Below are 20,658 nucleotides of genomic sequence, written 5' to 3'. Positions count from 1 at the left end.
ATCATTGCCTTTTAATATTGGGAGAAAGGCAAAGAATTGTAAGGGAAGTGTGTCTTGGTATTAGCTGTAGGTGGAGTTTCAATGTACAGATGCTTTTGCAGGATTCCTGCTAACTGTTCATGAATAATTATCTCTGACGAGGATCCAGGTGATTATTTTCACCAGCTGTCAAGGGGACTGGTTGCTCCTCCTTTCAGCTTCAGAGAGGGAAGGGGAGAACAATAAAGTTGAAAAATCAGAACAGACACAATTTCAAAATTTTGCAGAATTTCCTAGAACTAAAATTTCATTTTTAATGGCTCTCCAAGAATAATTTTTTTTTAAGAGCACCACTACTTAGGCTATTCATTGGGCTACTAGTAGGTGCACTGCACATAATCAGCCCATGAAAACTTCTTGACAGCAGTTCAATGGACTGATGAAGTGACCGCCGATTTCCATAAGTTATATCTGTGTTGCATGATTACCCTGTACATGGGTGATAGTGAAAACAGGCATCAATCCCATTGACCGTGACCATGAGAGGAAACACAGTTAACTGATTCAATAATAATTCAGTTCATTCTCATTTTTACACTGTACTCCTCTGGAATAAATTGTTGACTCTTGTATGCTCTCATAACAGGAAAGATACATCTAGTGAATCAAGAAGGCCTCCTTGATTCTTATTGTTCATGCACAGAATCCATGATACTAAACTGCACAGCCAAGTCCATTTCTAAATCAATTTATTTTGAGACACTAAGATTAGTTAAAAACAGGCAAAATTGATAACATTAAAAATAAGGTAGTGTTCTTGCTGGAATCACTTTCTAGTAACCCCAGTTTGTAACAAATGCACATCAGTAATGGACCTGATTAGGCTCGGCTGTGATGTTGCCACAGTCAAATAACTTGCTGACTCTCGCTGTCTAGAGGTCGCACATGATGAATGGCCAGTTGCCGAAGATAAAGGACTGTCAGTGTCTGTGGAAACATATCGCGCCAATGAATTACTGCCTTTAGGAAGCAGAGGGAAGAATAGGGGAGAACCTTGAAGGGTGGGAAACAAGAGAACGTAAATGTTAATCATTATTCTTTGTGTCAGAGGAACCGTTATGTCAGACTCCCTCTGTTTTTGAAAAATGCCTTCTTCCATGAATCACCCACAGATCCTGGAAAATTAAGAATCAACAAATTCCCGTGGATCCCAACAAAATAGAAATCTCTAATGGCTGAACAGTGTCAGTAAGCCTTTTAAAATCAAATTGGTCTATATATTGCTTGGCAATTAAAGACAGAGCAAACCAGAATGGTAGGACTTGGTCAGATTCTGGAATGCCTATGAATAAGCACCATATTTAAAATCCACAGCACCATATTTAAAATTAAGGGTAGAAACTATCTCCTAATACATACTTCCACATAGTGATATACAAGAAGTATAAGACTGATCTCAATTATAGTATTTTACAGGTTTGATGATTTTGTGCCCAGTTTTATCAGTGTGGTAAAGGGTAAAATGAATATATACATACTTAACATACTTAACTTAAAAACAACTGAGTCACATTGAGAGTGACACAGGCTTGGCAGTTTGTTCTTTTTATCCTCCACTTTATGGAAGCTTTTAATGTCCTTCGAGATAACATTGATAGAATTTGCTCCAAACTAAACTTTAACCATAATGGTATGAGTAATTCAGTGCACTGAATGTGACAGGCATTTTTAAAAATCAGGGTCTTGGGTGATGCCTTCATCACATTAACGACGTCTGGTGGAAATCTGTCAGGAATTACAAATGTTTCTTCTCTGAACTCACATCATTAAAAGAAGGCCACCTTTCTAAAGATTGAATAGGTTATATAAATTTTAATTTGTTTTGACAAGCTATTGGCTAGTTTTGTTTCAATGCATACCTTTATTTAAACAGTGACCACAGACGGCATCTGTATAATACTTTAATCTTGTAATGGTACAGTGCTAGGAGTTGTAGATGTGAAACTGGATAGCCATTGGGGGGGGGGGGGGGGAGGGGGGGGAAGCAGGCACAGGGATCAACATGGTTAACCAGCACCATTGATGTAATGCAGATACCATACCATCTTCATGTATTTTCATGGCAGCAGGATCCAGCATGAAGTCAAGATTTTGCACATTTGTTGGTTGTTTCAGCAGCCAGCCGATATCATGAGTGATTACTTCAAATTAAAGCAAGCTGGTCAGACTTATGACTCTTACATTGTAATGGGAAATGCTTTGTGGCAGTAGCAGGTGTTTGCAGTCATTTTACAAATGAATCCAATCTAAGAAACACTGAAGGATTATTGTACAACATGGGAGCAAGTTGGACCCTGTGGTGAGCTACATATACCTGTCTGGACACGCCCCCTGTGCTGACTGCTCCTGTGGCTCCTCCCACAGACCCTGCTGACTGCTCCTGTGGCTCCTCCCACAGACCCCCGCTGACTGCTCCTGTGGCTCCTCCCACAGACCCCCGCTGACTGCTCCTGTGGCTCCTCCCACAGACCCCCCTGCTGACTGCTCCTGTGTCTCCTCCCACAGACCCCTGTATAAAGGCGATTGGAGGCACTGCTCCTTCCTCAGTCTCCAGGATGTTGTGTGGTGGTCTCTTGCAGATAATAAAAGCCTATCATTCGCCTCCCATCTCCGAGAGTTATTGATGGTGCATCAGACCCATAGCTTTCTGATACTACATTGACGCATACCTTATATCCTGAGAGGGCCAAGATATCCTTAGGCTACATAGAAGCCATTGGAAACAAGCAGCTATAGAGAACACCAGGACTCAGGCATTATGATCTGGATGCCATGCCACAAAACGTCAATGGTCTCGCTATCAGTGAATGCATCATCAAATTTTACATCCGATCAACTGTACCATTATCTTCAGATAACATTCCCGTCAATCACCCACTATTATTCACATGCTCTGTCAGACTTTCACATGCTCATCATATATACAAGCATCTTCCCCCCCATAGACACCCATAGGCATCTGACAAATTACATACATTGCAAGTTTTTGTGTAAAACAGCCACATCACCTCAACACAACACAACAATCAATAATGCACTTTTGTTTTCCTGCAAGTCAAATTGGCACCAACCAAGAGTAGTGGGAACTGATCAGGAGAACCTATATGCCTGAAGTCCATGGAAAACAATGCCAGTCCTTGCTAACGTGGTGGTTAGTGATAGTGCTGAAGATGAGGTATTGACATACGCAGTCCTCTCTCAAAATAAACACTTCCCCTTATCCCATCATCCTTTTTGATATTCAGCAGTAGGGTGCACCAAATATGCACCTCTTAACTTTTCACTGTCCCTTACACTTACTCCTTTTCTACCTGAAGAAGTGTAGTCTCACAAGGCAGTCCATGGAAAAAGAAAGAATGATATTGAAGACGTGTTGTCATTTGAAATTTCATATACATGGACATTAGTTCAGAAAGAGCTACACCATAATGACGGCAACAGCATATGGCAGCAACATCTACTGAAGCTAAGAAAACTTCAGAACTGGAGGTAGCTCACCGAACGTACACGTTTGGTAAATTAGGAAGGATCTAGAATTCAGATTTTAATTTCAAGGAGCAAGATCACAACTTGAAGGAAGAAAAACAGAAAATGTTGCAGTAATCAGCATTCAGGCAGCACTCGTGCCAAGACGAAACCACAGAGGCTGCCTGATCTGCTGCGTTTATCTGTCAGCTTTTATTTTTTGTTTCAGATTTCCAGAAGCTTATTTAGATCAACTTGGAATCCATCTTCTCAGCTCAAGCTCAGACTGCAGCCAGTGTGCCCAGAGATGGCAGTATCTAAAGCAGCTCACCATCTAGCAGTTAATGCTTTAACAGATTACTAGGTTTCTTCGGTGCCATTCCGGGGTGGCAGTGGCTCCAAGAAGAATAATTGTTTCACTCTCATCTCTCTCTATGGAAAACAACCAGGCTCCACCTGTATCCTGGTTGAACATCAACAATGAGACATGCAGATCATGGTGAGGCTTTTGAGATCCAGAGCTGGATGAGATCATTCTCAAATTCCATTGAAGAGAGATTAATGAAGACCTGGACATAGACATTTACAAAGTTGCTACAGACTAATTGAAGAATTGTCAATGAGTTATTTAAGTTTTAGCTAAGGACCAAAAAATATTCAGCCTTACACTGAAGTGATGATTTCAAGATAATGCCATCAATTGAATTGAATTGACTTTATTACTTACATCCTTCATTTCCATGAGGAGTAAAATTTAACTCAGTGATATCATTACTACTGTATCTTAGAGTACGCTGGCTGTGGATTGCCCTTGATGTTCGAGCAGCATCGACCAAGTGTGACATGGGGAAGCACTATTTAGACCAAATTTGATGGGCATTGATGGAAAAATGTCACAATGGTTTGAGTTGCCACTTACACAAATGTAAATTGTTGCAGTTTTTGAAGGTCAATAACCACACCCCGAGGTGTTAATGCAGGAGTTCCTCAGGGCTGTGTCCTAGACCAAACCATCTTGGGCTTCTTCACCAAAGACCTGCCTTACATTGTGTCAGAAATAGCTTCTGTTCACAACTCCTCAAAAAATGAAGTACGTGCACACAGGCAATATACAGGCATGTACTGACAAATAGTACGCAGCACAAGTAATGCCCATTCAACAGAACTGCCAGGGAAAAATCATCTCTAACAAGGAGATTAACCAACTACTTTACCATTCAATGGATTTACCATTGCTAAGTCCATCCTCCTTCCACTACAGTATGCACCACGTACTAAACACTCTGCAGTTACTCCCATAGCCCTTCCTAATCACGTAACCTCTGCCATCTGGAAGAACAAGGTGCATGTGACCACCAGTGCCTGTAAGTTCTTTCTGTTTGGGCCTGTCCAATCAATTTCAGGAGGGCGCTGCATACGTTTGGGGCTGAGATCAGTGAGTTGGAGTAGGAGCTAACTGAAGCTCGTATTTGATGTGTCAGGTGGAGTTGAAGGACTAGGTAACCAATGGGAAGTAACCAACTAGGTAACTAGGGAAATAAGAAGGGGAATCTCTCTGTGTTAGAAGGGGCACTTTCCCAGCACAGGAGCAATGTTCTTCAAGTGCCCACTGGCAAGTCATTGAGTCAGAGAATAACACAGCATGGAAGCATGTCCTTCTGCCCAAATCATCCATGCTGACAAACATGGCTGGTCTCATTTCCCTGCATTTGACCCATATTCCTCCAAAGGTACAGGTATGCAAGCATTTTTTAAAAAAAATAAGTTCCTCTTAAATTAGAAGACTGAAACAACCAGTGAAACCAACCAGCATAATTGTATTTCATAAATGACACATTCAGGCCAATAGAAAGTTAGTCAAAGTTATGTTTCAGATTGACAATCCCGGTGGTTAAGTTAATATAGTTTCACTTGGGTAAGTTAATTCAGTTTCATTCTTGCTTCAGACCTTACCTAACTGGAGAGGCGAATCTTCGAAGATTGTGGCCGAGTTATTAACAGTTCAGACAAAACTGTGGGCAAGTAATATTTGCTTTAATTAGTTACAGTAATTTGAAAACTGTCAATTGACACATGTATTTTAAGAAAAAAGACAGGATTTTGGCTTAGCTCAAATGTTGTGGAGATTAAATCATGTTGATAAATGTTTTACCTCAGTAATTATTGGTTTATTTTCAGTACACGCCGTTGGAGCCCTGCGGTTCATTGCTCCCATCCAGGAATGTGATTAGTTTGGTTTGCAGGGTCAGCTGCTTAAACAGGTGAAAATGGGGGTCTGTGACTGCCCATGTAAATGGCAAGCCCCAGGCACAGCTGGGTAGAAGGTCAGAGACCTTGGGAACAGCTGGGATGAAGGTCTGAGGCCTCCCTACACCGCCCCCCACCCAACAACGGGAGAACATTGCGACAGAGGCACAATATTGCAAAGTTCACAATTTCTGCATTATTGCAATTTATGTTAGGTCTGTGTTCACATTGTAGTGCTGGAAACACCAGCGTAGCATGAATGAATTGTAACGTCATTGTTTGTCTCATGTCAACCAGGGTTAAAAATGTGTCAAAGACTGCATTATAATACGATATGCATTCAGGGTCCAGGGTGTTCCTCTTCATTCTATCCTGTTCCCAACTTTATCTCCCTCAGTGGAATTTTGTACACTAAAGATTCCCGGGTTATTTTTTTTTAAATTAAAGGCCATGCATCTATGGCAAAACACAAATATATGTAAGTTCCATAAAAGTAAGTCATACTGTCGTACAAACTCTGCTTGTAAAGTGATTAGAGTGGGTTTTCTGTCAGCAGCTCCTGAAATATATTACAGCAAAACTTCTGTCAGTATAACACATTGTGAATATTTAGAAGCTGCTGGCCCTCTATTTGATGGATAAAGACCATTATAAACTTATAACATTAGATAGCACAAGTTACTCATTCCTAATAAGCATTTATTAAAATTATTTTGAATGTAATGTTACAATTGCTGCTGCTGTCCACATTTTCTCTCTTTGAACTAGTTAAATCCTTCAGGCCATTATTTCAGAAATGTGAAATGCTTCACTGAGGTTAATGATTTTTTAGCTTAATTACACTGATGAATTTATAATAATGTATCAGATATTGTAAAACAAACTCATGCCTAATGCAATGTTATGATGACAAAAAATAAATATTCTGATGGAATAACTAAACAACAAACTTGGTTCTTTAAATCTGTCTGCTCAAGATTTGCTTTCATATATTTTCAGAAACATTATCAGTTTAATTTAAAGTGAAATGAATCAAACTGTGCCAGAACAGATGATATAGCCTTGAAAACTAGTAGTATCTTATTGCTACATTAGACAAAATAGTTGAAAATTAGTCACAGACTAATGCACAATTCTGCTACCAATTGTTTTATTTCACACACATAGATGCCAAGACAGCAGCAGCAGGGTGGTTATCCATAAGAAGGCCTTATGGTCTTATACATTTTATTTACAAGCCTCTGGAAATAAATGCTTTTTGAATTTTATTTTCATTTTTCAAACATACTGTTTATGAAAACTAAGTAAAAATCACAGCTGCAAGTCCTGGAGATAAAGCAGTAGTATTTCAAAGAGTGTTGCAATTGCAAGTAGTGTACACAGTGGCCGACTGTTTAATGTGTACACTGTGGAGTCTTGATGTGTACTTTGTATTTTGCAAAATGTTGGTTTGCTTGTAAAATTGAACTTTAATCATTGAAATTCTGAGTAAACTTGTTGCAGCAAAACAATATGTTGTACTAAATGGTAGAGAACTTGAAAAAAAATTTAAACGTGTTTAGCAATAGTACTGGAAGCTGGAAAGTAAAAGCAAATCTAATTTTATGCACAAAGATGAACTTGCAGGAAAAATAAGTTTGCAGTTACAGAACATCTTTCATCTTCTCGTGTCTCTCCAAAACATTTACTAAAGGTATGTCTTGAATCGATAATTACCTGTTGTTCAGAAGACAAGTACAGCTGTCAGTTTTTACACAGCAAAGTCCCACAACAGCAAATGAATGAATTACTGAATAATCTTTTCATTAATGTCTTGCTTAAGGGAGGAATGTTAACAAATATATATACTGGTAATTTATTTGTTCTTCAAATAATGTCCAGGGTTTTTCATACCTAAATGACGAGGGGATTTATATGTCTCAGTTTAATATCACATCCAAAAATCAGTTCATTTTTACGATATTCCTCAGTACTACCGAAGCAGAATTTGAGTATTTCTGCGGGGGTGAGATTAAACTTATAACTAATGCATCTCTAAGAGCCAAATGAACCTTTGTAAAATAAATAAAATGAGGAACAAGAATGAAAAACAAGGGACGCTTACTACAATATGGTAGAAATAAATTGAGATGATATCTTTATTGGAAACTATATCATGAAATATTATATTTTGAAAATCTGAGACTGAATGCTCCTAAAGTTAGTTAGAAATATATTGTATATTAAAGATAAACTATCTAGGAAAATCAAGTTATATTAACCTGTCTAGTTTTGCAAATACTGTAAATTTGGATTTATTTGTTCAATGAATATCAAATAGTAAAATTCCCTCTAGACTCTGTCAACAAAACATTGTTCACCTTTCACACAACATCAAGTTTGAAATATGTTCTCAATTACCAGTAAATCTGGGGCTAGTCCCTCTGTCACCTAAACAGATCCTTAGACAAATTGGTTTGGTTGTTTTCAATGGTTCCACATCACAATAACCACAATATAAGTGAGGATAAAAATGTGTACCAGTGTGGCAGTGGATGTACTTTTAAGATCTGAAATGAAGCAAGTTGAGGGAGAGATTATCAAAATGATTCCTTATGTTTTGAAGCAGAGATTCTTTGAATGCATGTAAGGAATGTCTGCCCTTTCTCTTTAGGTCAGAACTACTTGTCAAATTTAGTCATGTTAGTCGGACTTCAACAAGTGTGAAATAATCCTATTTTAAAATACCACAAGTTTGTTATTTATAAGAGCTTTCTGATAAACTCTGTGGATATAAAATATTAGTTTGAGATTGTATACCTTCTGTTCTGCTAAAATTGTCCATGAATGACTTAGCCTAATTATAAGGTCAATATCACAGACAGAGGATGTATCATTAATTTTCATTATAATATGATACATTTAAAATATAGCCTAAAACATCCACTCATGAAGAAAGTGTTTGGTTTTTCTCTCTTTCTCTCTCTCTCTCTCTCTCTCTCTCACACACACACACTGCTGAGAAAAATATTCATATTCATATGATGATGCCCCAAAGATCTTCACATGCTTGAATTATTTTAGAGATCTCTGCAATTCATGGGAGAATGCAACAGCCATTTTGTACGCACCCTTCACTTTCACAGAGAGGGAATCAAAGAAGGAAAATCTTCTTGGTCTGTTTTTATTCAGCCTCTGCTGGCTGGCTTTGTCGTAGACGGGAGAATGTTTCAATACCGGAAAGGATATGAATACTGAAATCTATGGAAAAGAAAATATTTTGTGAATTTCCACACTTAAGAAAAAAATTCCACATTTCAACCAGCATTTTTAAATTGTTAAATAGTAATTAGGTATTAACTAAGAGCAAAACGTATTGTAGGAATTGATGTTACATTGAAGAATAGAATGCTGAATATGTGAACTTCCATGTTATATTATGGTGTTAACAGGTTTATTTTATGGTCACAGATTACCAGCATATAAACCATGCTGGCTAATCCACTGCCTACTGAATAAAATGTAATAGGATCTACAGCAGTAACTGCATTATTGAACATCATTAAAATCTGCACCTCAGGATTCGATAATGTTTAATGTCATTTGTGGTTTAAATGAGGATAGAGGAATAAAATATTGTTATTCCAGGTCTGATGCAATATAAAGATCACAATAAGATAAAGAACACAGTAATAAAATTAAGCACAGTAAATATAAGCACATAGATAGCCTATATACTGCACATATAGACAATAGACAATAGGTGCAGAAGTAGACCATTCGGCCCTTCGAGCCTGCACCACCATTTTGAGATCATGGCTGATCATCTACTATCAATACCCGGTTCCTGCCTTGTCCCCATATCCCTTGATTCTCCTATCCATAAGATACCTATCTAGCTCCTTCTTGAAAGCATCCAGAGAATTGGCCTCCACTGCCTTCCGAGGCAGTGCATTCCAGACCCCCACAACTCTCTGGGAGAAGAAGTTTTTCCTTAACTCTGTCCTAAATGACCTACCCCTTATTCTCAAACCATGCCCTCTGGTACTGGACTCTCCCAGCATCTGGAACATATTTCCTGCCTCTATCTTCTCCAATCCCTTAATAATCTTATATGTTGCAATCAGATCCCCTCTCAATCTCCTTAATTCCAGCGTGTACAAGCCCAGTCTCTCTAACTTCTCTGCGTAAGACAGTCCAGACATCCCAGGAATTAACCTTGTGAATCTACGCTGCACTTCCTCTATAGCCAGGATGTTCTTCCTTAACCCTGGAGACCAAAACTGTACACAATACTCCAGGTGTGGTCTCACCAGGGCCCTGTACAAATGCATAAGGGTTTCCTTGTTCTTGTACTCAATTCCCTTTGTAATAAAGGCCAACATTCCATTAGCCTTCTTCACTGCCTGCTGCACTTGCTTATTCACCTTCAGTGACTGATGAACAAGGACTCCTGGATCTCTTTGTATTTCTCCCTTACCTAACTCTACACCATTCAGATAATAATCTGCCTTCCTGTTCTTACTCCCAAAGTGGATAACCTCACACTTATTCACATTAAACGTCAAGTGCCAAGTATCTGCCCACACACCCAGCCTATCCAAGTCATCCTGAATTCTCCTGACATCCTCATCACATGTCACACTGCCACCCAGCTTAGTATCATCAGCAAACTTGCTGATGTTATTCTCAATGCCTTCATCTAAATCATTGATGTAAATCGTAAACAGCTGTGGTCCCAATACCGAGCCCTGTGGCACCCCACTAGTCACCACCTGCCATTCCGAGAAACACCCATTCACCGTTACCCTTTGCTTTCTATCTGCCAACCAGTTTTCTACCCATGTCAATATCTTCTCCCCAATGCCATGAGCTCTGATTTTACCCACCAATCTCCTATGTGGGACCTTATCAAATGCCTTCTGAAAATCGAGGTACACTACATCCACTGGATCTCCCCCGTCTAACTTCCTGGTTACATCCTCGAAAAACTCCAATAGATTAGTCAAGGTTGTTTGTAAGTACATAAAGTGATGCTAGACAGGAAATGATAAGGTAGTGGTGGTGGGGTTGTGGAGGGGTTGGTTAGAGACTGGAAGTAATGATCAGTCTTACTTCTTGGGGTAAGTAACTGCTTTTAATTCTGTGGTCCTGGTGTGGATGCTACACAGCCTTTTCTCTGCTGGGAGTGGGACAAACAGCCAGTGAGAAGGAGGGAAAATTGTGCCTCTCCCGTCAATACAATTCACACTCTTCCGAAACCTTTTGACATGAGATGTGCAGTTACAGTAGGTAAGCAGATGTAAAATATGTTTAACAGTGGTATTCAGGAGTGCTACTGATAGTTATAAATGGTTTGGTTGGAATGGAACTTTGACAGGCTAGCTTTTCTTTAAATAATGGCATAAAATCTATTGCACCTGTCTAAGTTACGGAAATGAGCAGATTGGAAGCCAGCATACTATGGACACTTAACACTTAATTGTCTGTTCCTAGGGTGGGGTGGGGGTGGAAGTGATGCACATGCTCCTGCCTACATCATCAATGCTGAGTCTGAGAGTGTTGATAGCTTCAAATACCTAGGCACGAACATCACCAATAACCTGTCCTTGTCCAACCATGTTGATGCCATGGCCAAGAACGCTCACCAGCACCTCTACTATTGATGAAATTGGACATATCCCCACTGACTCTTACCAATCTTCATTGATGCACATGGAAAGCATTCTGGCTGGGTGCATAATAGAACATAGAACATAGTTGTGCCGACCCTCAAACCCTGCCTCCCATATAAACCCCCACCTTAAATTCCTCCATATACTTGTCTAGTAGTCTCTTAAACTTCACTGGTGTGTCTGCCTCCACCACTGACTCAGGCAGTGCATTCCACGCACCAACCACTCTCTGAGTGAAAAACCTTCCTCTAATATCCCCCTTGAACTTCCCTCCCCTCAACTTAAAGCCATGTCCTCTTGTACTGAGCAGTGGTGCCCTGGGGAAGAGGCGCTGGCTGTCCACTCTGTCAATTCCTCTTAATATCTTGTACACCTCTATCATGTCTCCTCTCATCCTCTTTCTCTCCAAAGAGCAAAGCCCTAGCTCCCTTAATCTCTGATCATAATCCATACTCTCTAAACCAGGCAGCATCCTGGTAAATCTCCTCTGTACCCTTTCCAATGCTTCCTCATCCTTCCTATCGTGAGGCGACCAGAACTGGATACAGTACTCCAAGTGTGGCCTAACTAGAGTTTTATAGAGCTGCATCATTACATCGCGTCTCTTAAACTCTATCTCTTGACTTATGAAAGCTAACACCCCATAAGCTTTCTTAACTACCCTATCTACCTGTGAGGCAACTTTCAGGGATCCATGGACATGTACCCCCAGATCCCTCTGCTCCTCCACACTACCAGGTATCCTGCCATGGCTTGGTATGGCTTGATATCACAACCGATTTGCATGTAAAGCTCAGCAGATCATGGGAAAACACTTCCCCTCTGTGGACTTCCTCTAGACTTCTCGCTACCTCAGTAAAACTGTCAGCATAACTAAAGACCCCACTCGCCATGGACATTCTCTCTTCTCCCCATCCCATTGGGCAGAAAATACAAAGACCCAAAACCATGCACCACCAGGCTCAATGACAGCTTCTAATACATTGTTATCAGATTTCTGAACAGGCCTCTTGTAACATATGAGAGATTCTTGGCATCACATTATCCCATTGTAAGCATGCACTTAATAATTTACCTGCACTGCAATTTTTCAATAGCTTTTGCACTTTACTCTGCATTGTTTCTGATTTTACCTTTTTCTAGCTCAATGCACCGTGTAATGATTTGATCTGTATAAACAGTATGCAAGACAAGGTTTTCACTGTATCTTGGGACATGTGACAATAATAAACCAATACCAATAAGGCCTTCTGATTATCATCTAATTATTAACAACATAATTGCTCAATAGTGGTTACTTTATTATTCAAAAATTCAAAGTGCATTGATTATCAAAGTATGCATGCATTATACAACCTTGAGATTCATCCCTGTCAGGCAGCCATGAAACAAAGAAACCCAAAAGAACCTATAAAAAAGAGATGTCAAACACCCAATGAGAAGAGAAAAAGGAACAAACCATGCAAACAATAACTGCAAGCAAATACCATTCTGAACCGAATTCCACAAAGAGAATCCAAAACCCATAGTTCAGTGCAGAGACGACTAAATGTCATGGAGCAGTAAGCTGAAATGGCCCATCCTTTGCCTTGAGCCCTGACACCCTGATCTTTTCAATCTGGCCCGGTGCCTAAATCAACAATTGTCATGATGCACTCTGGAGCCTGGACCCTACCACCTCAATTCATGGATCAAAACAAGAGCATATTAGCAATAAGAAGTGGAAAGAATACCTTAATTTTTCCTACATCAGCATTTTGTATTGGGTCTAGTTTTCTCAGCAGAGCAATGAATTAATTGAAAAACAATACTACTTAGAGATTATTGCTTGGAATAAAGCACTTTTCTTATATATTGATAAGTTCTAAATTATCTCATTTTGAAAGCTCAATTGAAAAGCATTCATACTTCGGTCATCCACTTTGGTAAAAGGAATAAAGGTTTCTAAATGAGGAGAAAACTCAGGAATCAGAAGTGCAAAGGGACTTGGGAGTCCAAAAGGTTAACTTGAACTCACAAGTTAAGGAAGACAAATGCAATGTTAGCATTGCTCATTATCTAAGAAAGGGTATGCTGGTATTGGAGAGGGTCCAGAGGAGGTTCACAGGAATGATCCTGGGAACGAAAGGGTTAATGTACGAGGAGAATTTGATGGCTCTGGGCCTGTAATTTGCTGGAGTTTGGAAGATAGAGGGGGATATCTTTGAAATCTATTGAATATTGAAAGGCCAAGATAGAATGATTGTGGAGAAGCTGCTTCCTATAGTAGGGGAGACTAGAACTGGAGGGAACAACCTCAGAATAGAAGGACATCCCTGTAGAACAGATATGAGGAGGAATTTCTTTAGCCGGAAAGGAAGGTGGTGAAACTGTGGAATTCATTGCCACAAAAACCCATGGAGACCAAGTCATTGGGTGTATTTAAAGTGGAGGTTGATAGGTTCTTGATTAATAAGGGAGTCAAAGCTTACGGGGAGCAGGCAAGAGAATGGGTTTGTGTGGGACAACAAATCAGCCATGATGGAATGGCTGTGCAGACTCAATAGGCCAAAGGGCCTAAATTGCTTCTATGTCTTAATAGAACATAGAACAGTACAGCACAGTACAGGCCCTTTGGTCCACAATGTTGTGCCGACCCTTAAACCCTTCCTCCCATATACCCCCCCACCTTAAATTCCTCCATATACCTGTCTAGTAGTCTCTTAAATTTCTCTAGTGTATCTGCCTCCACCACTGACTCAGGCAGTGCATTCCATGCACCAACCACTCTCTGAGTGAAAACTTTTCCTCTAATATCCCCCTTGAACTTCCCACCCCTTACCTTAAAGCCATGGCCTCTTGGATTGAGCAATGGTGCCCTGGGGAAGAGGCCCTGGCTGTCCACACTATCTATTCCTCTTAATATCTTGTATATCTTATAGTCTTATATCAAAATTAATATGGCCAAAAAGTCGATATCAATCCAATAAAGCAACAGAGTATGAAATAGTACTGTACGATGAACACGGACAGAAGAGCAAAGAAATGCAGATCGGAAATACAGAGTATACACAGCAAACCGTAATATTAAAATGACCAGCCAAAACATGAGCACATCAAAATGTATCTAAACAGTGCAGGCTTCAGATCACTTTGGAACTATAGTATCTCATTTGAAGCTTCCCAAATTGCTGAGGGAACAGGTGCATTGCGTGACGTACATAGAACTGACCAATGCAATACATACATTACCATAGTTGAATCTTCCACCTTACTGAATGGCTGGTACTAGAGTTGGTTGATGTTAGGCAATGAAGGCAGCAATGGCATTATGATGCTTGAATGTTTGTTTGCCTGATAAGATGAAAGCAGTGCATACCCTTGATGCTGCGGACAAGCTGCTGGGCAGTGAATTGTGACACCTTAGCTCGAGTTCTGGTTGATTGATGGACTCTTGTGAGCAAGGTGCCGAGAGCAACTGGAATGTATGAAACTGGAGCAACAGGTGACTGATCCTTTCAGAAAGGGAAGACAGTAACATAAAAGAAAGTTCACTCCTTTAAACTGATTACACTGTAATCTGGATAACAGAACTGATTTTGTAATTAATTATAATATTAGATTAGGTCCGGTCTGAATGGAATACCCTAGGGTCCACCTGTACTGAATTTCCACTGAGAGAAAAGAACTCAACATTTCCTCCGAAATGCGGGATGTACTAGGAGAAGGGCTGAACTGAAATCAGACAGCAGACACAATTAAGTGTCATTTTTATTTTCATTTTCATGTAATGGTTAGAAATCTTACCAAAAGACAAGATAATGGTACCGGCCAGAAATTCACAGGCAGGCTGAGAATCAGTGGCAGTTCAAACATTATGAAACAAATCGTTCCTTTCTTTATTCATTTTTACTATTCCTCAATATAGAGTGTAGACTGCTTGGTTAAACCAATCGCTGGGAAATTTTAGAGACTACTAGACAGGTATATGGAGGAATTTAAGGGGGGGGTATATGGGGGGGTATATGGGAAGCAGGTGGGTATATGGGGGGGGTATATGGGAAGCAGGGTTTGAGGGTCGGCACAACATTGTGGACCAAAGGGCCTGTAATGTGCTGTACTATTCTATGTTCTATGTTCTATGAAACATTTGTACATGGTTCCTGAGATGTGATGGCTACACCTGCAGAACTGTTGACACCTAGATTCCATCTGAAAGTTCAATAAGCAAATTTACTCTGGTTCTGTTAGAGGCTAATCAACATGCAAAATTCAGCATTAGTGATAAAGGGTCACCTGTAACCACCAACCATTTCTTGACTCGTACAGGAAAAAGTGAATGGGCTCATTCTCAATGCAATGCCTCTTTTTCACAAGACACAATATGTCAATTAAGAAGTTAATTAGTGATTTCTGATTCATTCAGGCTGCCCTATTTCAGTTTAAGTCAGCTGTCAGCCCTCGCTTCCCTCTGCTCTCCTGACTCAAGTCTCTGTGCTTGAATGAGGGCAGAACAGATTCCAGTGACACCTCTGAGGTGGAGCATGAGCCCAAGCTACTGTTCTGATTGACAGGTGCAACCATAAGACTCGGTAACAAGTGGAATCCAGTTTCCCTGTATATAGAGAGCACCATGACCAATCAGTCCCTCTATATGCAGTGAAATATTAAGTCTAAAATACACAAAAGCTCTGAGGAAACAAAACAAAACAAAAAAACCTTGGACGAAGCAGATTTCTCCAGGAGAGCACGGGACGATGAATTCATCCTGTGCAGTTTACTAAGAAGCTGTAAAAATTAGGATTGATGGGAAAGTGGAGTGGCAAGTGAAAGGGGAAAAGCAGATGGTAGTCACTTCCCAGGAGCCACGCAATTTCATGGCAGATTTTCTGCTGATGAATTTGCGGTAATTCAAGCCTGGGGCTGACATTCTCTTGCAGTGTGACGGAAATGATTTATAAAGGCCTCATCTTACCCTGCTGGCGGGAACTTCAGAGGCCAGGCTTACTTTCAAAGAAAAAAATATATGGATCCACATCAGAACAGGACACTTGCAGTAGAAAGGGTCACTTTCATCGCAGTGATGGGTCTGCATTTTATTGTAATGAGGTCACTTCAAGTTAATAGACCACACTACTTAGTTTTGTGACCAACCCTTCAATTTATTATATAATACTGAAATACATTATTGAAGGAATAATACTTTTTTTCTTGTTCAAGTGTACCTACATGGATAATGCTATGAAAATCCCTGGAGCAGTCTTCTTTTACATAAAAGGAGTATGGTGAAACTCTTGTTCACTGCTAGGCAATCAGAGCAATGGGAACTTGGTTCCCAGCGAACACTCAACACCTTCCATTACACTCCTCTCATCCTTACACTGGCAAACACAAGATGGATGTCAGTTCGAGGTCATGCATCCTATATCCTGCTACCGTGAGTAGGTGTAATCAAAAGCAGTGCTATGATACAACTTCAACAATCATTCAACTGTTATGAAATATTTAGATCAAATGAGAATTGGAATCAGGTTTGATATCACTGGCATATGTCGTGAAATTTGTTAGCTTTGCGGCAGCAGTACAGTGAAATACGTAATAACAGGGAGAAAAAGAAAAATGTGAAATACAGTGAATATATGTGCAAAAATAGGAAATTTTAAAGAAGTAGCAAGATAGTGTCATGGGCTCAATATCCATTCAGAAATCAAATGGCAGAGGGGAAGAAGCTGTTCCTGAATCATAGAGTGTGTGCCTTCAGGCTTCTGTATCTCCTTCCTGATGGTAGCAATGAGAAGAGGGCATGTCCTGGTTGGTAGAGGTCTTCAATGACAGACATTGCCTTTCTGAGGCACTGCTCCTTGATGATGACCTGGATGCTATGGAGGCTGCTGCCAGTGATGCAGCTGGCTAATTTTACAACTCTCTGTGGCTTCCTTCAATCTTGTGGAGTTGCCCGCGCACCCCCCCCCCCCCACCCCCACCACCATACCAGATGGTAATGCAGCCATTTAGAATGCTCGGTGCATCCATAGAAATCTTAGTAAATCTCAGTAAAGATTTCAAGCAGAAGTGGATCACTATTCACCTTACCCAATTCACTTTTTCAATAACTTCAATGGAATGAAGAATCAAGCAGGCTACACAACAAAAGTCTGAGACACAACTGTCCTTAACACTACCACTCTGTATCTTTAGAGAGAGAGAGAAAGATATGGCTGTAGAATAACAGCAAGACTGTGGTGATCTATTGACCTTTACTTTTCTTAGAGGTATAAACATAAACAGTACATTTACCACGACTATTAGCTCTAGGGTTTTGGAATAAAAAGGGCAGTGAAAATAATCAAACATGCCCAGAGGAAGTGGCATTTCTTATGTGGTTTTGTTTGCTTTTTAAGATGTGAGGTGAAGAATTTTGAAAGGCAGTTTCACATGCAAACTTTGCCTTAACAAAATTAATTGGATAAGAAGCCTTGTTGTCAACCTGTTGATTTAAGGTTGAGCAATTTGAACTTTATTCTGAAGTTGAGGTGTATAGGTTGTGTTTTGTTTATTCACAAGTTTTGGTATGTTGCAAGGCTATTAAAATTTCCGATACAATTAGACCAGTGTTGTAGAGAGTAGATTTTTAGCTGGATAATGAGGTGAACACTGTAGGGGAGCTCAAAGATGTATCTTCAGAAAGAGTAACAAGTCAGATTGCAATGACTATAGAAGATTCTACCTGCTGTCTGACACATGGTGGGTCATCTAAAGTATCCTCCATACTTGCTTCTTTCCAGTGACCAAGCAGTACCTTCCTTAGTTGCAACACAGATTCTGTCCATCAAGAGGTACTTTGGAAATGACATTCACCATCAACAACTCCAAGGAAAATGCAAGAAGTAGCCTCAACCACAAAAGCCTTCGGCTAGGTCAGCTGAAAGGGATTGTGGGAAACTCTCCTCAAATTCAGTGGCCCTCATCTTCCACCTGTTCCACAATAACATGACAATCCATTTTCCTGACCAGAGCTCAGCTCATCACAGATTCAATTTCAGGACAGAGTGAGATCAAGTAAAGCAGTGTCATTTTTAATTCTCTACCTTCCTTGCAACAATATAACACGTCACCTCAGCTGTTATCCCCAAAGGAGGGGATCTAATTGGCCAGTCTGCAGATGGTTCGTAGATTCATGCACACTCAGGGGCTGAGCTGTAGCTCATCATTGGCATCTTGATGGAAGCCTACAGAATAGGCCCTACGTGAAACATGCTTAAGACAAATCTCTTCTGTCAATCTCCCCCCAACCATCCTCCACAGAAAAATACATAATGGCACCCTGCAAGACGTCCATCACTTATCAGATCTTGGATGCAACTCCTCAGGAAAGTCAGACACCGAGGAAAAAAATCACCTCTAACTTCAGTACCTTCACAAAGGCTCTGACCATCTGAGGAAAAGGGAGCTTGAAGATCAAGACCTCAAATCTTGCACATACTTCATGGTTTGGAGGCTTCTGAGGCATGGACAGCATACAGCAGACATATCAAAGCAATGGTGTCTGCCCCAACACGGTCTGGCCTAAAATCCCCCAAATTCATCAACTATTTATGCATTTCATTTATGCTGGGAACATTGTCCGAGGATAGGATGATGATACTGGCTCTCTTACCTACGTCCATCAAGATAGTGCAAAGTATTCCATCGGGTTCCAAAATCGAGCCTTTCAGGTGGAAACAAGGATTTGATAAGTCAGCAACACAGACAAAATGCTGGTAGAACGCAGCAGGCCAGGCAGCATCTATAGTCTATAATCTATAGATGCTGCCTCGCCTGTTGCATTCCACCAACATTTTGTGTGTGTTGCTTGAATTTCCAGCATCTGCAGATTTCCTCGTGTTTGCGTTTGATAAGTCAGGTGAGGCGCCAAAATAGATCACGTGAATCTTCGTTTGGATTATTACTGTTCTTTCTTTAACTAGTAAGTAAGAAAGGTCAATTAATTATTAGCCAAGATAAACCAACTTTATGCCCTGTAAACAGCATCAATATTATTATCAACATGTTTATGCTGCTTTCCTAAATGTGATGAACAGATTGACCCTATTGTGTTGTTCCTCTTCTCTGCCATAGTGGAAACATTCTTATTTTATGTAAGGGCTCACTTAATAAAGATAGGATTTAAGTAATGAATGGCAGTAAATGGAATACAAAGCTTTAACTTATTAGAAAGAAAAGAATTTCTGATTAGATTTCTTCATCACATCTTTAATGCAATATTGTGCATGGTCGTGGCTGGTGTTGAGTGAGTAGACCTTTGTTGTTGGCATCAAATGAGCAGACATTAACAGTACTGCTTTATTTTAACATTTCTAGTGTTTCAACGATTTTACTGATTATGTCCAAATCATCTGTTTAACTCAGCACTCTGACACAATGGTCCTAATAATGTAAGGGTAGGTCCTAATGCATTTGAGTGCTTCGGATGACTGCTCACTGTATAATTAGGTATAGAGACCTGAGGCATTTAATAGACTTTAGAAACCAGCAATATCACCAAAAATCAAAAAAGAATATTATATTTTTTTTTGCCAGTGAGCTTCACAAAATCCCAAAGGAAAAAAGTGAAGAGAATGAGAAATCTTACCGGCCCTGAGGATATTTACATGGAATGAAAATTCAAAATTTCAACATATGCTTTCAGCTGCAAAAGAACTTGAGTAACCTCACATCCATTTTTGGTCTGTGTTTGTCTTTAAACTTTTCAATATTTACTCATATTTGCAGTGACTCACAGTTCTGGAACTGAAGTGGTTTCTGCAATAGCTTTAAGGTCACTATGCAGTCAAGGCTTTGGTAAATTTGTAAAGAGCAGAAAGAAAAATACAATGGAAATATTTCAATGAAAATTATTTGGATAAATACAAGTTAGAAGGATGTGGTTTGTTGCCTCTAGTTTAAAGAGTGTTAACAGCAAATTGGTCACATATTGCCTCATTTTTGTACTCCATGGGTTCCAATTTCAAGTAAATTTAAATGAAAATCTTGGTGTTAGCTTGAGGAAATAAAGTTTATGTTTTTTATTCCAGTGTTCTCTGTGCAAAGTGATACATAATAGATGGATGTCTTGGACATGCACTGCTGCATCCAACCAAACTCAAGACACATTTAAATTCTACTTTCCCATATTGTATGATTGCCCCATCCAGGGCTACCTACTACTGATATTCAACCAGGTCTTCAAACTTAACAACATTAAAGGGACCTCCCTGAGCAAATTCCAGACTAG

General features: G+C 39.9%; 2 long non-coding RNA genes across 4 annotated transcripts in view; one reads left to right on the top strand and one right to left on the bottom strand.

Moving 5' to 3' along the window:
• Window positions 1-754: 754 nt before the first annotated feature.
• LOC140714594 (uncharacterized) lies at window positions 755-19,233 on the bottom strand. Of its 3 annotated transcripts, none has more exons than XR_012095943.1 (5): window positions 19,042-19,233; window positions 12,762-12,813; window positions 8,862-8,991; window positions 5,458-5,516; window positions 755-1,032 (listed from the first exon to the last, which is right to left on the bottom strand). It is a non-coding gene; the product is annotated as an uncharacterized lncRNA (long non-coding RNA). The 3 variants fall into 3 exon arrangements; XR_012095944.1 differs by having other exon boundaries at window positions 755-966; XR_012095945.1 differs by lacking the exons at window positions 755-1,032; window positions 5,458-5,516 and adding an exon at window positions 6,885-7,467.
• LOC140714595 (uncharacterized) overlaps window positions 7,199-20,658 on the top strand; it is a 57,123-nt gene continuing 43,663 nt past the window's right edge. The window contains exon 1 of the long non-coding RNA XR_012095946.1: window positions 7,199-7,444. This is a non-coding gene — a long non-coding RNA (uncharacterized lncRNA). The remainder of the gene's footprint in view (window positions 7,445-20,658) is intronic.

Source organism: Hemitrygon akajei, chromosome 22, assembly GCF_048418815.1.
Source record: "Hemitrygon akajei chromosome 22, sHemAka1.3, whole genome shotgun sequence".
Taxonomy (NCBI): domain Eukaryota; kingdom Metazoa; phylum Chordata; class Chondrichthyes; order Myliobatiformes; family Dasyatidae; genus Hemitrygon; species Hemitrygon akajei.
This window is presented reverse-complemented; position numbering and strand designations above follow the sequence as displayed.